Here is a 21,326-nt window from a genome sequence, read left to right on the forward strand (position 1 = left end):
CAAACAGAAAAGGCCTTTATTCTTTTTCCTTTTTCTCTGCCTATTTCAATTCAATCTGTTTTTAAGGATGAACTCAAGTATCACCTCCCTCATAAAGGTAAACCTCCGAACCTCTTCTGACTATCCACTGGTTGCACTCACTCTTCATTCAGGAAGCAACTGTCACAACCGGGTCTGGATTCGTAGCACCACATGACAGTACAGGGATCAGGAGCCTTCTAGTGAGTCCGCAGGTTGGATATTGGAGTATAGGAGCAAGATGCAGAGGCAGTTACCACAGCTTTACACATGAAAACACGAGTCTGCATCGAGATCCATCCACAGGGAAAATGTCATGGGAGCATAACAGATGGGCCGAGATGCAGGATGTCTCAGACAACGGCAGGCCCCTGCAGAGAGGAAGGTATCACGTGGGAGTCTCTGTTGAGAAAAACTGGTGTTCAAGAAAAGGAGTTGCAGTACTCGGGGACACTAGTGGACTGGAGATGGCATCAAGCTGTGACAAGCCAGGAAGAGAACAGAGGTGCAACTTGGGCCTGGACCCTTTGGGACTCACCAGGTAGAGGATACATTAAGGCAAAAGTAAGAAAAGAGGCTAGAGAGTCTAGAACATCAGGGAAGGCCTTCCTGCAGAGATGAACATTTTCTAAATTTCCTGTTAGAGGTTAGTTGTTAAAATCCCATTGCGTAGTATGTAACGTCTTGCATGTCCATGAACATAGAACACTTAGATCCCAGAGTAAAGTCAGATAGGTTTGGGGCTCCTGGGATGCCTTTCTCTTTCCTGTAGAGAAGTCCTTATGGCCCGCCACGGTGTTCTTCACAGCTTTTAACAGTGCCACTTCTACATTTTGCATTTTATCTGAGTGGTGTTCATTAGTGGGTGAATCTAAGCACCTTCTGGGCAGGGATCACATCGGCTCTCTCCTTTGCTGCATCCACAGCTTCTAACACAGTGCCCAACACCAAGTAAGAACTTTGGGCATGGCCTTACAAACACCATGGCAGGGAAACAATCGGTCAAAGCTGCTACCAGACAAAAATGACACACAACTGCAGCAATCAGATAAGGGGACTGAAGTTTTGTCAAAAACAAATCCTGAGAAATTGTTGTCGTTAAATATCATTTGTTTTTCCAATTAGAGTTTTAGAAGGGCCCATGAGTTATTTTAACATGGTCATTTAGCATTTTAACATGGTCAAAGACTCTTTCTGGAGCTGGTTGGCCTTTACCCCGAATAGTCTCTCCAGGTAGTAGGATATGTTCTGAATATACTTTGCTTATGAAATTCCAGTCTCTAAATCAGGTAGGTAAGATTGACACTTGACAGTCCTAAATATGGCACTATTGTCTACTCTTATGACTCAAAAACCAACTGAAGCTGGATGCCTGAATAAAAGACTCGTGGGCTCATGGCTACTAAGCAGCCTGGGCAACATCTGCATCAGTTCTGACTCCCCGGTCTGAGCTCTCTCCATGGCATGCCACTGGGGATCACATTGTTACGGCATGTGGTTCACACTCGCTCATTTCCAGGGCCTGCCAGCTATGGGTTTCAAATGTGTTTTCAAAGGAAAAACCTGCAGTGCTTATCGATGTTGACCTACAGCCTTTGTGCTGGACGTCACAGTGTTCACAGACCTGACTTAACTGATCTATGGAAGTTACTATGGAAGGAACAAAGGCCTGATCGCACTGCTCCCATTTTACAGGTGACAGAATCAAATCTCTGAGTTGAAATGACTGGCTTACGATCAAGCAGCCGGCGGGTGAAAAAGCCTGTCTGGTTAATTCAAAATGTACCAGATTGACCTTGATTTCAACACTGAGAATTTGTTTCAAATTTGTTTCAAATAATGCATCTCGATGAAAAGAGCATGGCTGATTTAATTTGGGGCGGAGGGAACAGAGCATCTACATGTAAGAAATAGTGAAAATAGAATACTCAAAGGATTAACAAACCCACAAATAAAGGAAGCAAACACTGTGTAAACACCGTGGCAAGATTAGACAGCTCTCTTTCTGGGCACCCAGGTTTTAGTTGTGATTACTTTTCCTGAAGTTTAATGTTTAAATGGTCCGCTTTATCCAAACAAATGGAATAGGCACACGCTGTGGCATTGCTGTACATGTTGTTACACATTGTCTATCACATGGAATGTGCCTTTCATTTTAACACACATTTGCTCGAGGTTCAACTGACTGGGGCTTGGCCAGATGCTCCAATCTGCTCCCCACTCCCACCTCTAGGATTGCTTTGTTTGCTAGGACTTCCTTTGCTAGCGGAACCTGTGAAGCTATAAAGTAAAACCATTGCATCGATGTGCAATTTGCCACTAAGAATCCCTCATTTCATGGTTCAAACTCATAGTTGAAAACTAGCAGCAACCTGCCTGGGGGAAAACACTCATTTTGCTAAAGCCGCGAAACGATCCTTCTTGGCTTGGAGTCCTGAATTCTCAGGCATCCGAGAGATTGCATCACTCCTGGGGAAACCAAGGCATAATTTTAACTTCAAGTGCCAATTTAGGTTTAACAGAGTTAGACTGCAATTGTCGATACTAATGAATTAGACTCAGATTCTGCAGACGGTCTGTGGTCTAGTAATGAGTATTTTCTTTGGGATTTTTAGTGAATAGCACTAGCCAAAAGTGATCTTATTCCAAAGATGGCCACTGATACCATTCTCATTTTGAGGACTGTATTGTAAGCAGGGTGGCTTTCTGAGGTCAAGAAGTATAATTGCTACAGAGGGCACTGGGAGGCAAGTCTACAACTTACTGTAGTGACAATGAACACCTTTGTGATAAGGAAATGCCTTTGTCGACCGACTGCTGCAACTGATGACAACCCCTTTCCTCGGTGCAATAAAAGGTAACTTAAATCTTCATTTAAGTAAGTTTTTGACTTGATTTGCTTGCCTTGCAACTTTACACCAAATGATCCATTATTTCCACCATAAAGGTTCTTCCCAGGAACTAAACTGTGTGTCTGAAATGACTTATCCAAAGCCTTGGTTTAGAAGCGTTCTAAATTTCCAAACTGGCAGAATGCAGTAAGACATGGGAGCAAAAGAGATTAGTATCATCTCCCCTCTCCTAATGAGAATAAAGGGTCCAAAAAATATTGGTAAGTAGGTGAGATTTCTGAGTTATTCTAACAAGTCTAGTAACTCTTATGAAATCATGTTCATTTTAAAAATAAAGACAGGAGAATTTCAATATAAAAATCTTAAAAGTAAATCTAGCCAGAAAAAATTTCCAATCCATTTTTATCGACTTAATGATAGAACATTCAACATAAAACACTTTAATTTTTCAGAATTCATCTAAAATTTGACAGCCTTTTAGAATAACCTCAATCTGGACCTAAAAAGGATAATATTTGACATGAAACACAGCACCTCACAGGATCCTGGCATTTAATTATCATAAATAGCTCCATACCGACTTTCTTTCTAGTGATATTTTAGAAAACCCAATGTTATTTTCTTAAGCTAATTTTCCAGAAGCAGAATTTCGGAGTCAAAGGAAATGTATGAAATCTACAATTTTTATTTTTTATTTAAAAAGTAATTAATGTTTATTATTTTTGAGAGAGAAAGAGAGACAGAGCACAAGTGGGAAAGGACAGAGAGAGAGGGAGACACAGAATCTGAAGCAGGTTCCAGGCTCTGAGCTGTCAGCACAGAGCCCGACTCAGGGCTTGAACTCATGAGCCGTGAGATCATGACCTGAGCCAGAGTTGGACACTTAACTGATTGAGCCACCCAGGAGCCCCGAAAATCTACAGTTTTTAAAGAAATGTTTTACTAAATTGTTCTCCAGAATTTGCTTGTCCTAACAGCAGGTATAAGAGTGTTTATTTTCCAGGGCATTTGGTTGGCTCAGTTGGTTGAGTCTCCAACTCTTGATTTTGGCTCAGGTCATAATCTCAGATCCAACTCCATGTCAGCTCTGTCCTTAGTGTGGAGCCTGCTTAAGATTTTCTCTCTCCCTTCCTCTGTCCCTCTCCCCAACTCACATGTGTGCTCTCTCGCTCTCTCTCTCTCTCTCTGTCTCAAAAAAAAAAAAAGAATGTTTATTTTTCTAAATAAAATCAATAATAGACTATAATTTTTAAAAATCCCTTCAAAAAGTGGGAAAGGGAATTGCTTAAAGGTGCACTTTAGGATCAAAAGGTGAAGGACAATAAAAGGCAGAGAAAAAACACGGTCATAGTTATCATTTTATCCTTCTGCATCAAAATTTTTGCTATTCTGACTTCCTTTTAATTGTGAAGAAAGTGGAGGGAAGTCATCTAAGTAAAGAGAAAATGCAATGAAATGCTCTACACCATTTTAGCTACTCTTCAGAATTACTCAATGGTCTCCTAGCCAACAGGACTTTCAGGTCACTAACAAAAATATTTAAATACCGACTCAGAAACCCAAGTCTGTTGAAATTTACATGAAAGACTTTTTGAGCAATAGATGAATTATGCCTGCTTATTGAAAGATTTGTGAGAAAAAAATATTATATGCACAAATACGGAGGGGAAGGAGAGAATATAACACATATTGCTAAATTCTCCCTTTCCTTATTTTTAGCATGTTTAGAAGTAGCACTTTCAGGTGCTTAGGATTGTAGCAGTTATTTCTTAGGTCGAATACATACCAACAGTCTAGTAGGAGTCAATAAACAGTAACATCATAAGTATAGGACCATGAGTTTTCTATATTTTAACCACATTAGTAAAAATTGATTTGATCATCCAAAAAGCCTTATTTGTACTCAAATCAAACTACAACCAAACCACCATGGAAAGAAAGGCAAGAGGCTTTGGAGACATGTATCACGGGCAACAAAGCACAGCTGGGAATGCAGCATTAACACTTTCTGAGATTTAGAGCGTTTATGTGCATTTATTCCAACTCCCACCAGAATTTCCCAACTGGGTCATGTCAAAACTAAGTCTCTTCAATGTCCAGTCAATTGTCCTTCTCAGAAGCCTCATGCCAGTAAAATCTACTTTAGTTTCTAATACTAGGTCATCTCTTTCTTAAAATCACCAATTACATTCTGTAGGTCTGTCCTTCCAGGGTTTAGATAGGCTAAACGTAAAAGGAAATTTAAGTCTTAGAATATACTCAATGTTGGGGCACCTGGGTGGTTCAGTTGGTTAAGCATCTGACTCTTGGTTATGGCTCAGGTCGTGATCTCACTGTTTCTGAGATTGGACCCTACACTGGGCTCTGTGTGGACAGTGCGGAACCTGCTTGGGATTGTCTCCCTCTCTCTCTGCCCCTCCCTTGCTTTCACATGCTCTCTCTCTCTCTCAAATAAATAAATAAACTAAAGGAAAAAAAGAACATACTCAATGTTATTAGGAATAACTTTTGAAATGATTACGTATACATGCAAACATATGTTCTTAACTCAATATTTATTTTTATACCCGGACTACAAATACAAATTGATAAACTGTTTCTTATTGGCCTTTTTGTTAATTTGAATATTCTTTGAAGCCACATATTTTCCACTTTTACATTTAAGGCATAATTACCGTAATAGTAAAATTCAACCATTTTAGTGGACGGTTCTACAAATACTGTTAAATGCCTAGAATGAAATCACTTCTGCTACCATCCAGATATAGAACATTTCCATTACCCCACAAAATTCCCTTTGGCTTCTTCGTAATAAAATGTCCCTGGCCCCTGGCAATCACTTCTCCTATTGCTTTGCTTTTTCCAGAATATTTTATAAATAGAATGATATAGTATGTAGCCTTTTGAGTTCAGTTTCTTTTACTTAGCATAATGTATTTGAGATTGACCTCTTTGGTGCTTATCAGTAGTTCATTTCTTTATACTGCTGAACAGTATTTCATTTTGTGGACAGACCACCATTTCTTTACCCATTCCAAAATTGAAGGGTACTTTTTAATTTTATAGATCTCATTTTTTTTATTAAGAAAATTAAAGTTACATGGTCAAGTTCTCTATTTTTAGATCTTGGAGTCCCTCTTAAATTACATTCCCTTTTAGAACCTCTGGCCTTGAGATTACACTTATCTCTGAATTTTTTTTAATCGTCTGATATAGCTCAGATTTCATTCTCTTACTATGAACCTCACTTCCACATTGAAAGTCTATTTTTCTTCAAAATAAACTCACACTCCTAACAGACTATGTTTGAATTCCCAATAAGAGCCTTTTGAACCTATTACTACAAAATCAGGCATCCTATCCTTACAAAATCAGGCATTGTTATATGGAAAGATGTTTTGATGTTACCTTTACACGGTAGGCAAACACCTGCGAGTTATTTCTTGCAGAGAGGAGATGGCACGAGAATTCCTTTCAGTCTTCCCTTTCTTTCTATTGAGAATTTTGTCATTGTACCATAATGAAAGTAATGCTAGCTATTGTTTTAAAAATAAATGTCTTCAAACAAATTGGGCTTAATAAAATACTAACTATAGCTCCTACTTGACAGAGTGTTAACCCAAAGTGATCTAGCTCTGTCTTTATGTGTGTTCTGCTCTTTTGTAAATACTTCATACAGTTGTGACTTTATTAGATTGTAATTGGTTGCCATCTTTGTAAAACAACCTGGAAACATTAAAAAAAAAAAAAAAAGAAGTGAAAACAATACTGTTTCAGGATGAAGCCAGCCATATAAACAAGCACATACAACTCAAATTATATCTATCAAAACTATAAGAAAGTATACCCCTAGTAAAAGAACATTTTTTGCTCCAGCTACTTAATTTTCACACAAAACATGTGATGTGAATATCCGCAACCACAAAAAAATGGCTAAAGCTACTCATTCAGCTGACGGCTTTCTCCTTCTAGCAGAAAATCATGTATTTGTTAGAAACATACATGGGAAATATATCAGTACAAAGTTCAGAGAAAATCATGAACCAATCCTCTTCAAAAAGAAAAAAAACACATCACTAAGAGAATCAAGATGCATCTATTTATGGCATTTTGTGTCTTTTTAGAGAACAGATAGTAAAAATTAATATCTTCTGTATATGCAAATACTGTTTAAAGTATATATCTGTGTGTAACCTAAAATACACTTTTTTTTTCCTTTTTTTAAACCAACATTCATGCAGGCAAAAGACCATACATGCAGGCAAAAGACTCACATGTATATCTACAGTATTCACAAATTCCTTGTTGTAATCTCTAGCTAATCAACATTGCTTTTTTCAATCCCAGAAAATCCAATCGGTGAAAGATATTTTATGTTGATTGATTAAACCAGGACTAAGTTATATTCTGACACGTTGCTAACATCAAATATTAGAAAATAGGAAAAAAAAAACAGAAAAGCAATGACATTTTGGTAAGCCTGTGTCAAAGAAGGGAAGGCTAGCCGAGTCTACAAGAAAAGAAAGTGAGGTAAATCACTGAAAACAATTTACCATAATTATCAGGAGTAAATGTTAGAAATGGTTTACATTCTCATAGTACACAGAAAGCAGAATAGGCTGAAATTAAAAACAATAGCACGCAATAAAATATAGGTGAAATAAGGAAAGAATTCAAGTGCATTAAAATAACCACAAAATGCAAAACCAGAATTAAAATCCACATTGGAGAGCAGAAATTTACACCTCAGAAAATACAATAAAAAACTGGAGCATCTGGAAAGTTCTTCCAGAATTCAGAAGAAACGCTAAAGGTGTTAAAACAAGAAAACCATGGTAAGTATGGAGATTAGAAAATAGTTCTCTAACCCATGGACTGGAATGGTCCCTGAGGAAGAAGCCATAATAAAAAAAATGGAACTGAGTTTTTGATTTAAGAAATTTCTTTAAAGTTCCTACTATGCATATAATCATAAATCTCATTCCAGCCAAAAAACCAGAAAGTGATATATACTAGTGACATATATGTGTTTTAAAAGGATAAAGGAATAAGAATAAGAATAAGAATAAGAATAAGAATAAGAATAAGAAAGACAGAGGGAAGTGGAGGCATGGGAGAGAGGGAGAGAGGCAGACAAAGAAAGAGAGATAACTAAGAAAACAGGCTACTCTCAAAATAACAACAACAACAAACTATGTTGCCTGGATTTGGCTTTCCTGGGGCATTAAATTCAAAAGGACAGAAGCATAATGTTGACAGAACATTGTGAATAAGATGGCTTGGTGAGATGTCAACCTCATTGTTATTGGTGTATTAAGGCAGCTAAGGCTCAGGACATGTCACATTTATGTACTCATGTTTATAAATGTTCCTTAAGATTTACTACAGTCAGTCTTCAACAGAAACACAGTATAACTCAGAGCTCAGATAAGACTAGATTGGGGAATCTACCTTTCCCAAGTATAAATCTCACAGGAAAAAATTCCACGGTGTTTTGTTCAGGGGGACTTCGCAAAATTCTCGCAGCTTTTCTTCTGGATCTGCTCCACTCCCAGTCACAGGAAATGAGTTTCTTAAACTGCGTTCATGTCCACAGTTCAAACAGAATCTTTTGCAATTCTATTTATTATTTCCTATAATAGATTATGTTTGTTATTCCATTCTTGGTAGTATGCCTTAACTAACAATTCTGAATATGGTGCTGAATTACTAATCAAAACGTTCGTTTTTCCTTTCATAAAAACCAAGTTGTTACAGTAATCAATACTGTCACAGTACTTAAGGAACAGGTTTTTTTTTTTGTATATCTGAAGCCTATTGAATGGCATATGTCATTTTTTCTTTTAAAATACTTTTTTTAGGGGCGCCTGGGTGGCTCAGTCGGTTAAGTGGCCGACTTCGGCTCAGGTCATGATCTCACAGTCCGTGAGTTCAAGCCCCGCGTCAGGCTCTGTGCTGACGGCTCAGAGCCTGGAGCCTGTTTCGGATTCTGTGTCTCCCTCTCTCTGACCCTCCTCTGTTCCTGCTCTGTCTCTCCCTGTCTCAAAAATAAATAAAAAAAAAATGTTAAAAAAAATTTAAAATACTTTTTTAAAATATAATTCTTTCTCTTTTTTAGGGGCTCCTGGGTGGCACAGTTGGTGAAGCATCTGACTCTTGATATCGGCTCAGGTCCTGATCTTTCAGTAGTGAGATCAAGCCCCATGTAGGGCTCTGCGCTGACAGCATGGAAACTGCTTGGGATTTTCTCTCTCTGTCTCCCTCTCTCTGTCTCTGTCTCTCTCAAAACTAAATAAATAAACATTAAAAGAATCTTTCTCTTTTTTTAAAGTTTATTTCATTTTGAGAGAGTGCGCATATGCAGGGGAGGGGCAGAGAGAGAGAGACAGAGAGAGAGAGAGAGAGAGAGAGAGAGACAGAGACAGAGAGAGAATCACAAGTAGGCTCCATGCTGTCAGTATAGAGCCCAGTGCAGGGCTGTATCTCATGAATCCATGAGATCATGACCTGAGCCAAAACCAAGAGTCGGACACTTAACCAAGCCTCTCAAGCACCAATTTTTTTCTTTTGCAGTGCCCTAATAATTCATCCAGAAACAAATATTTTCTATCTTCCATCTAGAATGTGGATTAATTCAAAATCAATATATGATGTTTCTTCCCTCTTAGGAAGGCTTGGATTACTATATAGTTCCCTCTTATGCAGCTTTTGCTGTATTCCAAAAGTTTTGGATGGTTTCATTTTCATTTTCATTCACTTCCAGGTACTTTTTAATTTCCTCATTAATTTCTTGGTTGACCCATTCATTCTTTAGTAGGATGTTTTTCAACCTCCAACTATTTGTGGTCTTTACAAATCTTTTCTTGTGGTTAATTTGGAGTTTCAAAGCATTGTGGTCTGAAAATATGCATGGTATGATCTTGATCTTTTTGTACTTGGAGAAAGAGGACAATTTCACACTGTTGGGGGGCAGAAATCAAACTGGTGCAGCCACTCTTGAAAATAGTATGGAGGTTCCTCAAAAAATTAAAAATAGAATTACCCTACAACCCAGCAATTGCACTACTAGGTATTTATCCAAAGGATGCAAAAATGTTGATTCGAAGGAGCACAGGTACCACAATGTTTATAGCAGTGCTATCAATAATAGCCATATTTGGAAAGAGCCCAAAGGTCCACTGAAGGATGAATGGACAAAGAAGATGTGGTACACACACACACGCACACACACACACACACACACAATTGAATATTACTTGGCAATAAAAAAAGAATGAAATATTGCCATTTGCAACAATGTGGATGGAACTAGAGTGTATTATGCTAAGCAAAATAAGTCAGTCAGAGCAAGACATATATCATATGATTTCACTCATACATGGAATTTAAGAAACAAAGCAGATGAATATAAAGGTAGGGAAGGGAAAATAAAATAAGGTAAAAACAGAGAAGGAGGCAAACCAAAAGAGATGGTTAAATGCAGAGAACAGACTGAAGGTCACTGGAGGGGAGGTGGGCAGGGAGATGGGTTAAATGGGTGATGGGCATTAACGAGGGCACTTGTTGGGATGAGCATGGGGGGTTATATGTAAGTAATGAATCACTACATTCTACTCCTGAAACCGATACCACACTAAATGTCAACTAATTTGAATTTAAATTTTAAAGAAGTAAAATAAAATAAAATAAATATCTGATGTATGGTCACAACCATGAATAACAGTATTCAAAAAGAAATGAGATAGTGTGGAAACTTATTAAAATAGAAAATGCTAATAGTAATTATCCATAAATAATGAAGCTATAGGCAATCTTTTTCTTCCTGAATTTTCTTTTTCCAATTTTTAAAATGAGTACACTTTCACTGAATATTTTTGAAGAACACATAAAGCAAATTTGCAGATGCTTGAGCTCACACTGCTGAGATAAATGCAAATCAAATCAACGAGATAGCACTTCTTCCTCAAAAGATAAGCAAAAACGTATGGTCAGAAATCACTAAGAGATAGTGGGGCAACATGCTCTCTGGTATCCTGCAGGGAGGAATGCAAATTGCAACGTTAGGTCTTGGTAAAGTTGAAGATTTGTGCTTAGGCTGTGCTTTATCCATTTCACTCCTATAAGCTTTGAGAAACTATACAGGATGTACACACACACACACACACACACACACACACACACACACACACTCACTGTGTTAGAGTTTGTAAGAACAAAAATTGGAAACAACATAAATGCCCATTCTTTATAAAACATACTGTATAGAAATTAAAATAAGTGAACTAGAGCTGCATGTGTCAATAAGGATAAATATCAAAAACGTTACATTCAGCAGAAAAAGCAGTAAGAGTGTGATACGGCACATATTTAAATTTTATGTACTAATATTTAAATAAAGCGTAAATATGCAAAACGATACCATATTGTTTATGGGTCCATACATATATAGCATAAAAAGATTATTGGGGAAAATAAACACCAAATGCTGCAATGTGGAGGATGGGACAGAAGGGGACTGGAAGAGATACTTAGGTTGTTTGGGGTTTTTTTTCCTCCATATTTTTCTGCATGCTTGAAATATATCAAAGTAATAATAATGCACGGAAAAAGATCAAATACTTTTAATTTAAACAACCCTCTCAGTTATAAAAAGCAGCAAAGTGGTTTGAAAAACAAGGTATCTAGATTCTGATGTTTAGACTCCGTCTCTTTTGATTCCTAATCCTATGATATCTTTAGAGAGTTACAAATCAGTCCTTGTTGGAGCTGATCTTTTAACAAATCACCTTTAAGCTCTCCTGATTCATCCTGAAGGGCAGCTTGGACAATGTCTCTGCAAATAACCATGTTCAACACCTGTATATTTTAATTGATTGAAGCAGAAAAGCTTAAGTGATCTATGGAATTGAAATATCCCATAGGTGATAAAATCGATTAGAATGGGAAGAATAAAAGAACCAAATTACCTGTAATGATTTTGAAATTCCATGGAGGAGAGAAACCACTGTATGAAAATGTTGAGGTCTATCATGTAAGCTGCTACCCTTAAAAAATAAATAAAATGTAAATTCTGGATTCCATTCAATGTCTAAAATTACAAGAGGCTACATGTAAGCCAACAATTTTAGTAAAAAAGAGCACTAGCTTTGCTAAATTCTTTGTGATCATATTCCATAATTTTATGAACTTTCCAAGTTAGAGAAGTTGAATGATTTGGGGGGGGAACTTTTACAGAAGTTTCACAATTACCTTTAAGGCATTGCTGCAAGTCTCAATTTGCTAATTGACTTTTTGTATGCTAATAGTCTTGAATCTATTAATATACACGTTAAGTAACGCCCTAATTGGTTTTAGTGCTTTCATTTAATGGAACTACAACAGCGCTAGTATAGAAAACTATTCATTCACTCATTAACGTGCCTAATAAACATTCACTTTTCCTTATACTCCAATGGGTTTTAAAGAAAGGGATACTTGAAAAATTTTAAACTCACATAAACCTCTAGACAGAGGAGGAAAATCAAATGAGAAATAACCTCTGGGTAACCATTTCCCATTATTACGTTACACTGCATCATTCTACATAGGTTTTTTCACTATTTCTAATCTGTATTGAAAAATAGGAAGACATTAAGAACTGATTAAACACCTTTCTCATTTCACTCTAACAATTCATTTCTTCTGCTGGAAAAAGAAACTATCACTTTCAAACAGAACTAGTTATCGAGATAGTAGATTCACCAATAGAATTTATGATAAATGTTGGCTTGCTCAGGGGTTAGCTTGTGGGACAGACACAAAACCATTTTTCTCTAATCCCTGGCATTTATGTTTGATCATTCCAGGTAGAAATGATACCTCCTTCCTCAGACAATTTAAGATACTTGAAACATACAATTTTGTACTGTAATTTTTTCAATAATTTATTTTATCTAGCCCAATAATAATCATTACAATTTAAGTAGAATTTTAGAATATACAGTCACATGGCTGATGACATGTTCATTGAATAGGGGCAGTACTGCGGCTTGCCCCAACTATTCAAGGAGAACAGCTACATGGCCAACATCAAGGTCTAGCACGTTAAGGAGAAAGACTGAATGTGCACGGCTCCAGATGGTTAGGTAGCCACCCACTGTTCCCGGTATCAGGCAAGATGAAATCTGAACTGTGGATGACAAAGCTAGAAGATATTCCAGAAAAGGATCTCCAGTGATAAGACCCCAGCCATCTTCATACTGACTCATTGCCAAGAGAATCAAAAGTCCTGGAAGATGCCCTAAACATGCACAGAGGGAGTCACAAGAGGAGAATGGGAACAGTATCACTAAGCATGAGCTACAGGGCACTGCTGTCTGCAGAACAGAGCTCCGTTCTTACTGTTTCTTTCAGAAATTGACTGCCCTCTCTACATATTTTTACTCCTACTCTTACTTTCCTGTCCTTCGGCACTATTCCTTCATCTCACTCTACTTATGACGTCCTCCACATTTTGTTTTGTACTGTACAAGTTCTGTTCTGCAGTTTCTCCCGAGCACTATCCATGCAGTTTCCAATGTCTCATGAGTTGCTGTACCCAACTCGGAAACTGTCCCTGCATGTGACACACAGGGACAGCAGTTGCTGTTTCCTCACCAAGTGTTGCCTGTGTTCATTTTTCCTGGTGCTATGTTCCATTCTCCTTGCTTCTGGAATTGACACAGAAGACGGGGGATTACCTGGCATGAGGTGACAGATGCATCCCTGGCTCTTTAAAAGCCAGAAACCATTGCGATCATTTGAGTTATGTGGAACAGTCTGAGTCTATCCCTCTGATTCCTGCCTCCTGCATCTATACGGTTTTCCAAATTCATGTCCTATTACTTGCAAGTAAATCTTATAGCATGCCTACTTGCTTAGATGTTGGTGCCATTCACTCATTCACTCATTCAATGTTTCTTGAAATTCTTTGCTGTATCACACGCTGCTCTAGGTGCTACAGAGACTCTCAGCCATCAAGAACTATAGTTGACCCTTAAACAACACAGGTTTGAGCCACATGGGCCTACTTACATGTGGGTTCTTTACAGTACAATACTGTAAATGTATTTCTCTTCCTTATGATTTTCTTAATAACATTTTCTTTTCGCTAGCTTACTTTATTGTAAGAATACAGTGTATAATACATATAACACAAACTATGTGTTAATTGACTGTTATCGGTAAACCTTCTGGTAAACAGTAGTCTATTAGTAGCTAAGTTTTGGAGGAGTCAAAAGTTATATGAGGATTTTAGACTGTGCAGGGGGTCAGTGTCCCTAACCCTTGTGCTGTTCAAGGGTCAACTGTATACAGTCTAGTTGGCAGAAACACACCAAAAGAATAAGTTACAGTACAAGGCGGTGAGAGCAGATAGTACAGAATGTGTATTCAGCCCATCTTGGAGGCCTAGGGATGCCTCTTAGAGGAAGAGACTTGGAAGCTAAGACCTAAAGAAAGAATGGGAGTTAACAAGGTGAAAGGTGTACCCAACTGGGAAACTGTCTGAAACTGGTGAAAGGAGTGAGCCCTATGGGAAGAGGAAATGTCATGTACAAATTCTAGAGGCAGAAACATGCTAAAGATCGCTCATTACTGCAGCTTCTGTGAATGGCAGAGGAAATTTTATTTTTAAACACTTAACTTCGCTGTTCACTTTACATCAATTAAAAATAAATAAGTACATACTTATGTTAAGACTATGAATCATTAAGCACATACTTGTATTAAGCATATGAGTCATTAAGTACAGCATTTAACAAAATCATGGACCTGCAAGGATTTAATAATTCACTTGTCTCAGCTCCCTAAATATTTTGAGTTAGTAACAAAGTTATTCTCTGTTTAAAGCTAGAGTGAGACAGACAATGGGCCACTGTAGGCTACATAAATAACTTTTTAAGTTTATTCATTCATTTAATCATTACACAAATATTTAAGGAATTCCTACTATTGCCAAGCACTTTTCACAATGCTTACGATGCTAGTGGAGGGAAGGAAACAGCAATACTGAAAAAGTAAACAACCAAATCAATCATGTAATACTTCAAATATAAACAGTGAAGGTAAAGAAAAGCAAATGATCCACAAACTTAGGATCAAGTCACAGAAACAAGTTCATTTATTGAAAATCCCACTGAAATCAAATACACCAAAAACCTTTTCTAATAAATGCTATTAGTTATATTTCCTTTACAACTTACTAAATAACTACAGTCACAGATTTCACTTTCTAGAACGGCATTCAGTGTATTAGGGATAACAATTACATTACGCTGCTGAGAAGCGACTTCTTGTAAGAGTTACGTGCTCTGGCTGCAAAGACCAGCTCTAGTCTTTGTTCTGCAGCTTTCTAACGGGATGAATTTCAGCAGGTTATCCAACCTTATAAGAACCTTATTCTTCTTTATGATATGAAAACATAAATTATGCTAAAGTTAGTACAAACTTGTTAGGTTGTTTTAAGGCTTAATCTGAGTTCATTCACATTAAATGTGTTCATTACTGTTAAGCTCTTAGAACAGTGCCTGCCTCATCCTAAACATGTTGGCTAACCACCGCGAGGTTTATGGACTATGTATTTCTGCCTTCCTAGGCCCCCAATAGCTATCATGAAAGAGGCATTCATTGTTCCAAACGATAAAAAGCTGGTTTTCTTTCAGGCAACCCCACCTGATTATATCCTGATCAAAATGTTCTTTGATACTAAGTAATTGGGTGGTTTAAGCACAAGCTGCTTGGGAACCTCCATCAGTAAGCGGTCCATCCACGTGGCGGTCCCACATGCAGACACGCAGATGCTCCCACAGTGAACCGCAGCTACTCAATGTGACAGTTACATATGGCTCCTTTGCCATTTATGTTGCGATAGCTCCGGACACGAGCTCTGTCCTCTCAAGCAGGAATGTTATCAACAAGTTCCATTTACCTTTTACACAGGGAGACAGAACGAAGGCAAACTTGGGTTTCCCATTTCTTCCCTTAAGACAATAGGACAGCGGCATCTTTAGAGAAAAGAGTGAAGGGTGGGTGCTCCCACCATAAATCACATGTGTCGCCCACTCCAGGAGTGTTAGTGAGAGTTCATCTGTGGGAGACATGCTGCCTGCCACCCTTCTGGTTTCTGAGAGAAGCCTTGCTCTGGCTCTTGCCTCATCTTTATTACTCCGCTCAGGGCTGGAGTCGTGGAGCTGCTATTTGGTGGCCGACGGCCAATGGTCCGCTCGGCTGGGTGGAGCGTGCTGGGGTCTCTGTCCTCCTCCCTCGGACCGAAGAGAGGCAGCAATCCTGGGTAACTGTCTCTGCTCTGCAGACTCAAATCTGCCCTCTGATGCAGTGGCCCACGGTCTAGCCTGGACATCAGGAACTGTTAGTATGCCCACTTAGCATGCCAGCAGATGGAAGCTCCAAGCTCCAATAGCTCTTTATCAGTTACAAAGCAAAAAGAAGGGGCGCCTGGGTGGCTCAGTGCATTAAGCGTCCGACTTCGGCTCAGGTCATGATCTCAGGTTCGTGGGTTTGACCCCACGTTGGACTCTGTGCTGACAGCTCCGAGCCTGGAGCCTGCTTCGGATTCTGTGTCTCCCCCTCTCTCTGCCCTTCCCCCACTCACACTCTGTCTCTCTCTCTCATAAATAAATCAACATTACATTTTTTTAATGTAAGAATATTACCTAAAATACATAGAATTAGTGAAAAGACTTAAAAGCATGGCTAAGGAAGTGGAATCTCTCTTTAGTGTAAGATATATTTGCTATTGTTTTGCTTGTCTTCTTATCTATATAGATCAGGGAAATCTGTGAGTTTCTGATTTAAAGAAATGTAAATAAGACAGGAATATATGTTACTGTGTAATATTTATTCATGACGAGAATATAAATGGAATTAACTATTTACTCAAACAATTGACCTTATAACTTAAAGCATGACTCTTCACCAACACAAAAGCTGAAGACATCTTTTCCTTAATTCTGCGTTGAGGACAATTTATATGTGCGGATCCTGAGGTGCACTTGTGTGCAGACGTGCTGTCTTCAGCAGTGCTCACGTCTCACAAATTACATATTCCACTACCCAGATCCAAGGGAAAATGTTTAATTTTTTGAACTAATGCATAAAAAATGCAAATGTGAGCTCATTTATATCTACACTTAACACAGAATGGAATAAAACTTCTTCTTTTGGCTTACGTAGCATTTTGTACCTTATCAACTACCATTAAAATGCATTAAATGGCTCTAATGATGATGTGCAATTGACCTGCCCAGTACTTCAGCATTCCTAATCATGTCTAATTTCTGTCTGAAAATGAAGAACAGCCTAATTATCAAACTACTAACTTCAGGTCTTTTGAGTATTAAAAAAAAAAGTCAAAGAACATTAATTAGGTTCAACTCTCAATCTTATACACTTATGTACATCTTGGTGAAACTATCAAGTTACATAATCCCAGGTTCTCCTCCATATGTGTGCGTGAGATATTAACAACACCTAGGCTTGACAAGTTAGACATACTGTATGCTCATTTTCCATCCATCGTTTCCTAGGTGTGAATCAGTAATGTATTCCACTATGTTTACTCTTAAAATATCAGCCAAAACAAGAAACCTAGTGTTCAATTAGTCCTTTGAAATATATGTGCTAGCTACAAAGAACAAATAGTCTGTTTGTCTCAAAGAAAAAGACTAAGTGATATATGACCATCTAAAAACAACTGAAAATATACTGTAGAACTAACAAATAATACAACCTATTTACATTTTAAGAAAATAGACTGTACTTCAATTTCTGAGGAAATCAAACCCCTCTTTCTCTTGTAAATTCTGCTGACAGTGACTAGAGTTTGGATGTCCAGGGAAACAGGACAGGTGAGTTGAGAAGGGAGAATGGAGAGAGCAGGGCAGGCCCTGGATCATGTGTAGGAGTTCAGGCGTTACTTATAGGCTTGCATTATCCATGCCTTTTTTAGAGCAATAACAGATGTCTTTGCCAAAGGAAAGAATTTGATTATCAAATAATTTGGGAATATAACATTATTTGGGAAAAGAAAGAAATATCTTTATTCCTGGACTTTGAAGAGCTTTTTTTTTAATTACTTTATTTTTCAATTTAAATCCTAGTTAACATATAGTGTGATAATGATTTCAGGAACAGAATTTAGTCATTTACCACTTACATATAACCACCAGTGCTCATCCCAATAAGTGCTCTCCTTATTGTCCATTACCCATTTAGCCCATGCCCCACTCAACAACCCCACCAGCAACCCTCCGTTTGTTCTCTGCATTTAAGAGTTTCTTAATGGTTTTTCTCCTTCTGTTTTTATCTTATTTTTGCTCTGAAGAGCCTTTAATACGTAAATGAGCATTTGTCAACAGGTAGTTTTGTATACTCTGCAGAATTTCTAATTTTCTTTTTACTATCAATTTACTTTTTACTATCCATTTTTTTAATTGATAGTAAATTTATTTTTGAGAGAGAGAGAGAGCACACGTGAGCAGGAGAGGGATAGAAAGAGAGGGAGACAGAAGATCATAAGCTGGCTCTGCTCTGACAGCAGTGAGACTGATGTGGGTCTTGAACTCACAAACTTGAGATCATGACCTCAGTGGAAGCTGGACACCCACTGAGCCACCCAGGTGCCCCTTATCAAATGTTTTTTTATGAAAACTTTTCTTTATAGAGCTCGGGATCAAAAAATGCACTTTGGTGTGTTTAGGCAAATGAGAGACATTTAGAGATTTTAATCTTAGGACTGACACAGTCTGATCTGCATTTAAGACAGGTGACTCTGATGGTTGGAAGAAAGACACTGCAAGGTGATCATGGAGCCTATCAAGACAAAATGAGCAAGGTGAGAATGAAACCAGTAGTATTTACGAATAGAGAATGATAAAGACTAGCGTATATCCAAGAGAAAAATTTCAGCAGGGGTTGGCAATTAGTTTGATAAGGGAATTGGTCAAAGGTGACTCCTAAATTTGAAGTTGAGTGATTGGGTGATCATGGAAATCAACAATCAAGACAGAGAATAACAGAGAAGTGACATCTTAAGCCAATACACAAATACATGCAAAAAATGGTTTGTAAAGTTCTTTCACACTCATTATTTTATCCAACACTCATAACGATGCTAAGACATAGCAGTATATATAGTTTTTCTTATTTTAATGATAAGAAAAATAGGATCAGAATTGTAAATTACTCAACTAAGCTAATAAGGTAAGGATTCCCCTTCATCCCTCCAATCAGGTCTTAGTAAATTGGAATTTTTTCAAGTTCTTAGAAAATCTCTCATGGTTCATGGCTCTTCAAAATGAACTGTCTTTCGCAGGAAACAGCATTAGCCTGAAATGTTCTCAGCCAATTCTATTTGAGATATTTCTGGAGCTCAGCTACATGAATTGATAGAAGGGGGGGGCAAGAAATAAAACCTGGATTTAGGATTCATTCTCAAGGTTATGTCCTCATACCTGCCAATGTTGGAAGATACTACCCTCAAAAGTTTTAAAATATTGCTTTGAAAAAACACAGATTGCTTTCTTACATTTTAGAGATCATGACATATCTCCAAAATAGATGGAAACAAACTTACTTAATATATTTATAGCTTAAGATAAATGTCATAGTGACGTCATAAAAGAAACAAAAAACTGTTGAATTTTAAAGGACTTCTATGAATGCAGAAATGATAGTCCTAAAAAACTATAATAGGTAATCCCAAAGTGGCTCTAAGTGTTGAAGATGCATGCAAAGAATCTGAATGACATTGTTTCAGGAAATGTGAAAAAAGCATTTGACTAATACCCCATATAACTGCATATGTGATTTGAAGTATGTACAAATAATTACAATTTGAATTTAGGAATCATCTATAAGCTGTAGGCTTTTACCTACATCTCTAAGAGTTATACATTTAGACTGGTTGAACATGTTAGTTCTTCTTACTCAGAAAGTGGGAGGATCATCTTCTATGATGAGTTACCTTCTATTCGGCTTATTTGACATTGGGTGCTGTCCCATTCTTTACTACCACCACTGTTTCCATTGACTCAAGAGACACCTGATCAAATCCTATCAAAGCTGAAATTGGGAAGCCAATATTGACCTTAGAAGCACAGGAGGCAGTAAAGCATTGTGAAATCAGGAATGACAGATCCAGTACTGACTCTCTAAATCTTGCCATGAAGATTTCAGTTTGCTTCTGAAATTGGGAAGAACAAGGCTTCCAGAAAATGAAAGCTGTATGTCCTAAAAATGCGGTTGTGACTTGGGTATTTATGGGAAAACAGTACGATGGTGTGAAAAGAGCCCTAGGCTTGAAGACAGCTGTACGGTCTTCCATAAGTGACTCATCTCTGTTGGGAGACGATTCTTCATGGATCTCTCAAATTTGTGTACATCTTGGCAGTGAGATTTTGACTGTCCTTTATTCTGGACTAAGTTTTCAAAGATGTTTGGATAGCAAATAGCCTTGCAAGATAAAGACAGTGACTCCTTCCAGAAAAAAGGGCAGGCATATTTACTTCCCTGTGTAATAAAGATAAATCTCCTAGCTTTCTGCCTCCTTGAAGAGATTCAGAGCCCTTAAGATCAGGGCTCTTCTGTAATGCAACCCACACACGTGCATGGGTCAGATGGCCTTCTCTATGTTCGCCGCTGGTACTGGGGCTGAGGGATTGGGTGCACAGATAATGACAGATTGCCTGCTGTCATTAACTGTCTTTCACCTCTGACCCGGGAGTCTTGGGTCTTCTACCAACATCTATGAATCTGTGACAAGCTAATTTGCTATTTTGCAAGTACTCTGAAATCTTAGATCCTTCAGAGAATTTCATGAAATTCTCTGCTTTTAAAAAACCTCCTTTCCTTGTCTTAAAAAACTCTCAGCCTAAGCTAGACGATTCTTAGTTCTCTTTCCAGCTCAATGAGTACATATAATTTATATTAGGAATATAAATGTCCTTGGCAAAAATGGTTCTTATGTTTTATGTTTTTATTGTTTAGTAATTTTTAAAACTGTTTTTCCAAAAGAATTCCATGTATCTAATGCTTTGAGTTATATGTTTCCTCTTTCCTAAATAAACAAATAAATAAATAACCCCAAACAATGACCTGAATGCCTTCCACTTACTTTTCAAAACAAAATCTGCTCTATTCAGTTAAAACCAAAGCTCTTAAACATCTCTGACTGAGCTGTAATCAATCTCCTCTCAAATCCCTCATGCACACTTACTTCCTTAAGAATCCATTCAATTATGTTTTAGTTTTGAAGTTTCTCCCTGAAATGTCTATCAACATCATACCTTTGAAATCTTAAATCAGTTGGTCTATTTTATATCAAAATTTTGTCTTTGTGGCTGTTTCAATTCTAGTGGTATTAGGCATGAGAAACTGTCACTCTCCACATTTGGTAAGAAAAAGTATTCACTCATGTTT

At 37.7% G+C, this 21,326-nt stretch overlaps 1 protein-coding gene across 1 annotated transcript in view; it reads right to left on the reverse strand.

Moving 5' to 3' along the window:
- The window catches only part of NKAIN3 (sodium/potassium transporting ATPase interacting 3), a 696,415-nt gene that overhangs the window by 460,777 nt on the left and 214,312 nt on the right, over positions 1-21,326 (reverse strand). The window lies entirely within an intron of this gene.

The sequence above is a fragment of the Acinonyx jubatus genome, chromosome F2 (assembly GCF_027475565.1).
Source record: "Acinonyx jubatus isolate Ajub_Pintada_27869175 chromosome F2, VMU_Ajub_asm_v1.0, whole genome shotgun sequence".
Lineage (NCBI taxonomy): Eukaryota > Metazoa > Chordata > Mammalia > Carnivora > Felidae > Acinonyx > Acinonyx jubatus.